At 38.9% G+C, this 8,851-nt stretch overlaps 1 pseudogene across 1 annotated transcript; it reads left to right on the forward strand.

The window, feature by feature from the left end:
- The first annotated feature begins 848 nt into the window (after positions 1 to 848).
- Positions 849 to 8,180, forward strand: LOC149161405 (putative ubiquitin-conjugating enzyme E2 23; annotated as a pseudogene). The gene is made up of 11 exons (XR_016261444.1): positions 849 to 1,091; positions 1,196 to 1,232; positions 3,476 to 4,431; positions 4,559 to 4,606; positions 4,981 to 5,142; positions 5,550 to 5,867; positions 6,102 to 6,371; positions 6,584 to 6,656; positions 7,136 to 7,275; positions 7,384 to 7,695; positions 7,788 to 8,180. The product of XR_016261444.1 is annotated as a putative ubiquitin-conjugating enzyme E2 23 (transcript).
- The last annotated feature ends 671 nt before the right edge of the window (positions 8,181 to 8,851 follow it).

Genomic DNA, 8,851 nt, shown 5'->3' on the forward strand with positions numbered 1-8,851 from the left:
AACTTTCGTGAAAGCAAACCAAATATTGTATGTTACATTGCAAAGGATAAAATCATTAAAAAAAATACTTATCTTATTAAACATGAAAATTATCATATTAAACATGCGAAAAATATCCTTCTCAAATAATAATAATAATAATAATAATAATAATACCCGGATGCAGGTGTTTAATTGCCTCATTAATGGATAGGATTTCTTGCGCCGGCGTATGGTCCTGCAGGTGGCAGGATCACACACTTCTTCACATTCACTCTGGGTACTTGCTGCTCACTTGGCATTCTGCATTTACTGCTCTTGTCGATCGAGAAACTTCGCCCAAGATTTTAATTATGGGGACGTTGGCTCTCTCATTCCTCATTTTCCCCTGGCCTTCCTGCAGTTGCTCGCATCAGTCTCTGTATCCTTGCAGTGCTTCGGAGGCTGCCTTGAATCTCTGTTTTCTGAACTGTAAGTGGCTCCCTTACTTCGGCTCCCGCTTCACTTCCGCCTGCTTCAATTCCCCTGCTTGTTGTCTTTGTTTTTGGATTATGGTGCACGAACGTGGTCAATGTCACGACAGTGGTAGGCGTGGAGGTCGTGGGAGATCTCAGTCTGCTCCGTCGCCTATTATCCCCATGGCCCCTGTATCCCCTCCCGCGGAAATTCCTCAATAGAACTGTCCTGGTAGTAGGCCCTTCCCGCATAACACCTTCCAGACCACCCATTTCAAATTTCATAGTCGTCTCAACAAGCCCATCCTCTCGGCCAGTATCACTGTCATTTTTACGGAGGAAGAAGCTCAGTCTAGCACTTTGGTGCATTCTTCGGTGTCGCTATCTCAGGGTGGCAAGCAGAACAGAGAAGACATGGGCAATATTTTCAATTCTGATGATGTGCAGGCAGAGGGAGGTATGCCTGAGGACATCAAGCAACCTGACGGCATCCTCCAGGGCGTCTCAGGCTCTATTGACCCGGCAAGTCATTCCTATGGCATCCAGTGTTCGGTGGCTATTCCTGACAGCAGTGGTGTGAAGGTTGAGACCACAGTTGGCGATGTTTGTTTGGGCCCTGCGTGCCCGGTGGTGGAGGAACTTAAGGACCACAACACGGTAGTCTGATGCCTCCTGAGCCATGATTTCATCCCCAGTTTTCTTCTCTGTTCTCCAGGTCGCTGCTTATGTTTATCTGGTTTTGACAATGTTTTTTGCAAAAGGTCTTTGGCTATGCAGTTGTTTTGCTTTGGGCATTTGGTCAGTTTAGACAGCCTGATTGCTGACCTCCTTCTTATCTTACTATGGTTTTCCAACATGCACAATTCTCAATATCTGGTGTTTTGGAATGTTGTATCTGGTGTTTTGGAATGTTGTATCTAGTCTTCCCATCCATGGGATAGTTGCAATATGCTGATGGACAGTCTCAGCTCTGCTATGAGGTCTCGACCTCCTTGTAAATGTATTTTTACTTTCTTTTAATAGAATTAGTATTTACTGAGGAAAAAAAAATATTAATAATAATAATAACATTATTTTAAGACAATTTCAAAAAAAATTGCATTCCTGAAAAAAAACAAAAAAACAAACAAACAAAAAAACAAATGTAAAATAAATATTCTTTTAAAGCATCATTTCAACTAATAATCCTTCAAAAATAAATAAGTAAACAAAAACATTATGACTACGTCGATGATGTTTTATGTCAAGGTCACGGTCCCCCCTCCAACTAACTTGTATACAATACCATCTCAACTTTCGACTACCAATACAATATTATTTTTATTAATTTCCGTGCCAGCAATCACTTTCTCTTACTTTCCATTTGCTTGACTTTCCCACTCTTGACATACCCCTACACGAACTGCATTGTAGGTTGGGGTCGGGGTCAACCCCTAACGTGTATGCAATACCATCCCAACTTCCGACAACTCGACTAACTTTAGCTCTAACTACGGTTAAAATATTGTGTTTATCAATTTCCAGGTAAGCAATCACTTTCTTTTACTTTCCTTTTTTTCTTTATAAAATAAGTCGCAACGTGCAATCACCTATATTTCAATCAAACCTTCCCTAGTGTCCAATGATCCGATCAAACCTCCATGCAAATATATTGTTGTTAGTCTGCATCCTTTTAACAAAATTTTCCTACTTTGTACCCAATTTACATTGCTTCTCTGAAACTTCTATCCAATTACAAAGAAAGAAATTCAATTTCATTCTCCTGTTAGTAATTTCTAGTTAACATGTAATCTCCTAAAGAATCAGGCTACCGAATTACATATTCATTTAACAAACCTTAATTCTTTTTATTTATTTTTACAGGACATTAGATGTGAAACAAAGCTAAATATTCAAAATAGTTCACACCAAATTCTATATCAAAATATACAGTTATGCGTTCTCTTAGTCGATAGCAAACAGATCGCTCCAAATTCTATCAGAAGATCCACTAGAAATTCCACAAGATCGCCAACACGTTTTTACATCTTGTCACTACAAGCATAACACTGGAATGATCAGCTATAGAATTCACATGTTTACTAATATTGAGATCAATTTTATGCTATCAATATAATGAGCTGAGACAACCACACATTCTTTACCCATATTATTGCAAGCGAAAAGCAATTTTTTTTAAATTAACGCAGAATCAACAAAGCTTATTGCAAAAGAACTATTTTCCACTTGTGAAAGTTGAAATTATGGTTACATTTGTTTGCAATTTCAATGTTCAATACCTTCTTCACCGTGAAAACCACATCATATTAGGAATACATCTCAAATGTTGTGTACATATAGAAGCACTAGAAACATCTTACCACTCATATTGTTCTATGTCTAGTAGCCTGGTCTTTTTGTATATATCTCACAGTGAAATTTGATGTAAACACACACATCTTTGCAGAAAAAAGATGTCCCTCTGCTTGCATTACAAATCCAAACGATCTCAGTTGAACAGTACACAACCAATCGAGCAATACAGAAAGAAACTGAGCTAAGAAATACCAAAAAGAATGGGTATTGAATTTCTTCAATTTGCAACGTAGTGTTCACTCTTTAGACACCATGATCACTACGATGTGTACCCTTTCATTTTAGACAATGCTTTGATCCTTCACCACAACGTTTCCACGACTCTTTGCACTCCCTCTCACCACAATTGTAGATCAATCTATTATATGAATAATATCTGGGCAACAATTGATCTTGGCCCTTGAAAATAAATAAAAATGAAATCCCTGTGATCGACATCCACCAGAGGTTGAAATATATACTACTATCGACGAATTAAAAAATATAATTATTTTTACGCCGTAAGGCGTTCCCCTCTGAAATCAACCTCCCAAAATGTCTTCGTGTCGTAATCGTAGCCCTTAGATCTAGTGTTAGACGATGGGAGAAAAATGAGCCGTTGATTAAGAGGTTAAAGTTTAGGGTTTAGAGGGTGTTGAGGGGGCCGCGGCGGACCTGCAGAGGCGGACCTGCATGCGGTTGTTGAGGGGGCGGCGGACCTGCAGAGGCGGACCTGCATGAGGGCCGCGTAGTCGTGCGTTGCCAGCGTGTCCGGGGCAGTTCTTCAGCAGTTTTCAAGAATAGTATTTGGCTGTGGGGTAAATGGAAGGAAAATCGCGAAGAAGGTACAGTTTGCGATGTGGAAGTGGGATCAGTTTGCGTCAGTTGGATTACTGTAGCAAATCCTGGTTACAATTCTCAGTCCAGTATCGTCCCTGCAATGCAACAGGACCCTAAGCAGCTAAAGCTATTATCTTGTTCTTCACATGCTAATTGGCGGCTGAGCGACTGGTGTCTGCTTCCTGCATCAGAAAAGAGGATGCCAAAAGTTAGGGATAATATTGTTGATGGGGTACTAACTGTGAGCAACAAATGGACTAAGGTCGATGTGATATGGCAAGATGGAACAAGGAGTTGCGGTGTAGATTCTAGAACTCTGATTCCCATTTATGATCTTGGGGATCATGACTTCTTTCCTGAACAGTATGTATTGAAGGGGTATTCGGATGTTAGAGCCAGACGAGTAGGAGTTGTAAAGAATGTGGATTGGAAGGAGCGCAGAGCAAGAGTAAGGTGGCTCATGTCTGTGGATTGTCCAGGAGATAAAGGCAAATTTGATGGCGAGGAGATGGTAAGTGTGTATGAGCTAGCTCAGCATACAGCTTACAACACCTTAATTGGGGGCATCGTTAGTCTCTCTTCGGTCTCAGAGGAAACAGAAGTGCCTGGCATAGTCAATCAGTTGGTTGTCCAGACAGACTGTAAGGATGAAACAAGAACCAAAAATGTTGTTGAGACTACAAACCAGAAAACTCGGAAAGGAAAACAGAAGGCAGAGCTCGACAATAGTCTTGAAGAATCCAATATATCCTGGTTTGGGAATGTCATAGGTCGTAAGGATGGAGACATTGAGGTAGCATGGGTAGATGGAATGGTGTCAAAGGTATGCTATTTTGCTATTTTTTTGCTTGATTACAGTAGACTATTGAAAAAGGAAATATTTTTCATTATGTCTTTTAAGTACTATGTTTTATTTGAGGAATTGATCATGTTTTATTTATTTCCACTAGAATGGTCTGTCGGCTTTAGCAGATCACAATGCTCTGGCTATCACGGAATGAATCCGAATTTGTATGACGATGGGAAAGTTTGTCTGAGTCTTTTAAACACATGGATGGGCAAAGCTGATGAACTCTGGAACCCATCATTATCAAACGTTCTACAAGTCCTTGTTTCCATTCAAGGACTAGTACTAAATGACAACCCTTATTTTAATGAACCCTCATTTGTGAGAGAGATTGGTTCAGCTGAATGGGAGAAGAACTCTCTAACATACAAAGAAAACTCCTTTCTCCTATCATGCAAGTCAATGTTGTACATACTACGCAAGCCCCCAAAGGTAGAATCTGGAGAGATTTTCGTTTCTAATTATCTTGTTTAACCCTTTTGTTTTTCTGAATCATTTTGAATCCATTGATTGTGGTGTGTGCAGCATTTTGAAATGTTAGTTAAAGAGCATTTTAAAAAACGCGGTCATTATATTCTCCGTGCCTGTGATGTTTATCTGAAAGGGGCTCCAGTTGGATCGCTTTCAGAAGATTGTACGTTGCCACCCAATGTTGGAGCAGAGTCTCAGACTCAGAATAGTAGTTCTGTTGGGTTCAAGCTTATGTTGATTAAAACTGTTCCCAAACTTATTTCAGCCTTCATGAAGTTGGAGTAGATTGCCAAGAATTTCAGCAGACAATAGCCAAAGAATCCAAGGGACTCTGAGAATTATAGATGTGTGGTTATTTCTTTCAAATGATTTACATGGCGTTCAAGAGCTTATGTACAGTTGCAGAAGGTTTTAGATTGTGGATTATATTATAGATTTACCACATTCTTGCTTATCTTATGTTTATGTTTAAATGTGATTACATATTTATTGCAACGTGATTTTGGGAAAACGGATTGATTTGGTAATTTCTGTTACATGTTTAGCATTTTGCTCTCTCCTGTATGCATTTTAAGTAACTGTTTAGATATTTGTTTAGTTGGTATAAGTATTATAAATAATTAATTTTTACGCCGTTGTATGAGCTAGCTCAGCATACAGCTTACAACACCTTAATTGGGGGCATCGTTAGTCTCTCTTCGGTCTCAGAGGAAACAGAAGTGCCTGGCATAGTCAATCAGTTGGTTGTCCAGACAGACTGTAAGGATGAAACAAGAACCAAAAATGTTGTTGAGACTACAAACCAGAAAACTCGGAAAGGAAAACAGAAGGCAGAGCTCGACAATAGTCTTGAAGAATCCAATATATCCTGGTTTGGGAATGTCATAGGTCGTAAGGATGGAGACATTGAGGTAGCATGGGCAGATGGAATGGTGTCAAAGGTATGCTATTTTGCTATTTTTTTGCTTGATTACAGTAGACTATTGAAAAAGGAAATATTTTTCATTATGTCTTTTAAGTACTATGTTTTATTTGAGGAATTGATCATGTTTTATTTATTTCCACTAGAATTGTCTGCCGGCTTTAGCAGATCACAATGCTCTGGCTATCACGGAATGAACAGTATCAGTTCACTTTGATTCACTAAAGGTTACTTATTTTTTTTTGTTATCTAGGTTGGACCTCACCAAATATTGGCAATTGGTAAGCATGAACGTGATGCTGAACAAGATAAAGATGTTAAAGTTGATCCTGGAAACTTGGAAATTGCTGATTTTCCTTTAGTTAAGTGGATAGCCAATAAATTTGATGTGAAACTGGCAAAGGAGGAAGATACAGTAGTTCATAACTGGTCCCGAAGTAATTGGCATGAGCCAGGTCACTTCAAACATTTTGATAGTGTAAAGAACCCTCTGGATCACTTCTATGTGAAAGAAACAGGCCAGGTACATTTATCTAAGGCCATTTTTTTCTCATCCTTCTTTGTAAATTTTGTTGCCAAAAGCAATGTTCTTTTTCATGGTGGATTATGATTGAAATTTTTGCACAGGCTAGCTTAATGGCATGTTTTTTTCATTCTTCTGTGATTTTTGTTTCCAAAAGCAATGTTTTTTTTCATGGTAGAGTATGATGGAAATTTTTGAACCTCTTCTTGCAGGCTACTAATATGAAGCAGAAATGGATAAAGAAAGTTCAGCAAGAATGGAACATTCTTGAAAAAAATTTACCAGGTTTGTTAAATGGAAGTCATGATATTTACACAGACTGTTAGGGAATAGTTTATCTGGACACTTAGTTATGTTTCCTTCCTTTTTCCGTTCTGTTACTTTCCCTTTTATTGCTTCCAGTGATCCTAGGAATTGCTTTCTCACTCACCCACTGTATTCGCACTAACATTTTAACTTTCTAGGGTTCTCTTTACTTTTTATCCACGAGTGAAAAGTTATCCAGTGCCATGTATTTGAACATTTTCTTCCATTGATCATAATTGATGTCTTTAATGTAGTAGAAAGTTACAACCCAACAACTGTATGCATTCAGGAGGGAAATAGTACATTTCTTGTAACCCAACTGTTCATGTGGATACAGTGTACTCATGGGCAAACAGTATCTCATGGGCAAACAGTATTTCAAGCCCTTTATTCCCTTGGTTGTTAAAATGAAGGTTGTTCTAATTATATCATATATAAACTCTGCATTGATTGGACAGATACAATTTTTGTGAGAATCTATGAAGATAGGATGGATTTGCTCAGGGCTGTGATTGTTGGAGCAGCTGGCACTCCATATCAGGATGGGCTTTTCTTCTTTGATATTCATTTTCCATCCAAGTATCCTGATGTACCACCTGTAAGCACTTAATTGCAACTGTTTGATTTGAAAGTGAATTTGAGATCTCGTGGTTTCTTTTATGATGAAAATTGTCATTTCGCTTTATGTTGGCTTTCAAATTTGCAGCAAGCTTACTACCATTCTGGTGGACTAAGGTTGAATCCGAATTTGTATGACGATGGGAAAGTTTGTCTGAGTCTTTTAAACACATGGATGGGCAAAGCTGATGAACTCTGGAACCCATCATTATCAAACGTTCTACAAGTCCTTGTTTCCATTCAAGGACTAGTACTAAATGACAACCCTTATTTTAATGAACCCTCATTTGTGAGAGAGATTGGTTCAGCTGAATGGGAGAAGAACTCTCTAACATACAAAGAAAACTCCTTTCTCCTATCATGCAAGTCAATGTTGTACATACTACGCAAGCCCCCAAAGGTAGAATCTGGAGAGATTTTCGTTTCTAATTATCTTGTTTAACCCTTTTTTTTTCTGAATCATTTTGAATCCATTGATTGTGGTGTGTGCAGCATTTTGAAATGTTAGTTAAAGAGCATTTTAAAAAACGCGGTCATTATATTCTCCGTGCCTGTGATGCTTATCTGAAAGGGGCTCCAGTTGGATCGCTTTCAGAAGATTGTACGTTGCCACCCAATGTTGGAGCAGAGTCTCAGACTCAGAATAGTAGTTCTGTTGGGTTCAAGCTTATGTTGATTAAAACTGTTCCCAAACTTATTTCAGCCTTCATGAAGTTGGAGTAGATTGCCAAGAATTTCAGCAGACAATAGCCAAAGAATCCAAGGGACTCTGAGAATTATAGATGTGTGGTTATTTCTTTCAAATGATTTACATGGCGTTCAAGAGCTTATGTACAGTTTCAGAAGGTTTTAGATTGTGGATTATATTATAGATTTACCACATTCTTGCTTATCTTATGTTTATGTTTAAATGTGATTACATATTTATTACAACGTGATTTTGGGAAAACGGATTGATTTGGTAATTTTTGTTACATGTTTAGCATTTTTCTCTCTCCTGTATGCATTTTAAGTAACTGTTTAGATATTTTTTTAGTTGGTATAAGTATTATAAATAATTAATTTTTACGCCGTAAGGCGTTTCTCTCTGAAATAAACTCTCCAAACTGCTGTCGTGTCAAAATATGTGCCATTCGATTTCGTTGTTAGACGTTAGACGATCGAGTAATCCTTAACCGTTGATTTGAATTATGCAATGCCAGGCGCCACGCTCCATACGAACCGTCAACCGTCTTTCAACAAGATACGTTGGGGTGAGCACAGACGAGAAGGAGGCGCCTGGGGAGGCGAGACATCGTGGTGGTGTGGAGGGAGAGACATTAGTATTCGCGGAACCACAAAATCGATGGCCACGCTCAGCCAAATAATCAAGCAAGACCGTTATCCCGTCTGGCTTGCCGATGCGCTGATTCTTTCAGCCGTTGCATACAGCGACAATCCTCGGCAGGAACTTGAAACACTGAATACCACATTCGGCTTGCCGGAAACGGCGATCTATGAATTTCTGGAAGAAGACAAGCTGCGAAAAGAAGGCTTCGAGATCGGCCGAAAGCAGG

This window comes from Pinus tabuliformis, chromosome 5_2 (assembly GCF_031772625.1).
Source record: "Pinus tabuliformis cultivar Carrire ecotype Pingquan chromosome 5_2, CPIR1, whole genome shotgun sequence".
Taxonomy (NCBI): Eukaryota; Viridiplantae; Streptophyta; class Pinopsida; order Pinales; family Pinaceae; genus Pinus; species Pinus tabuliformis.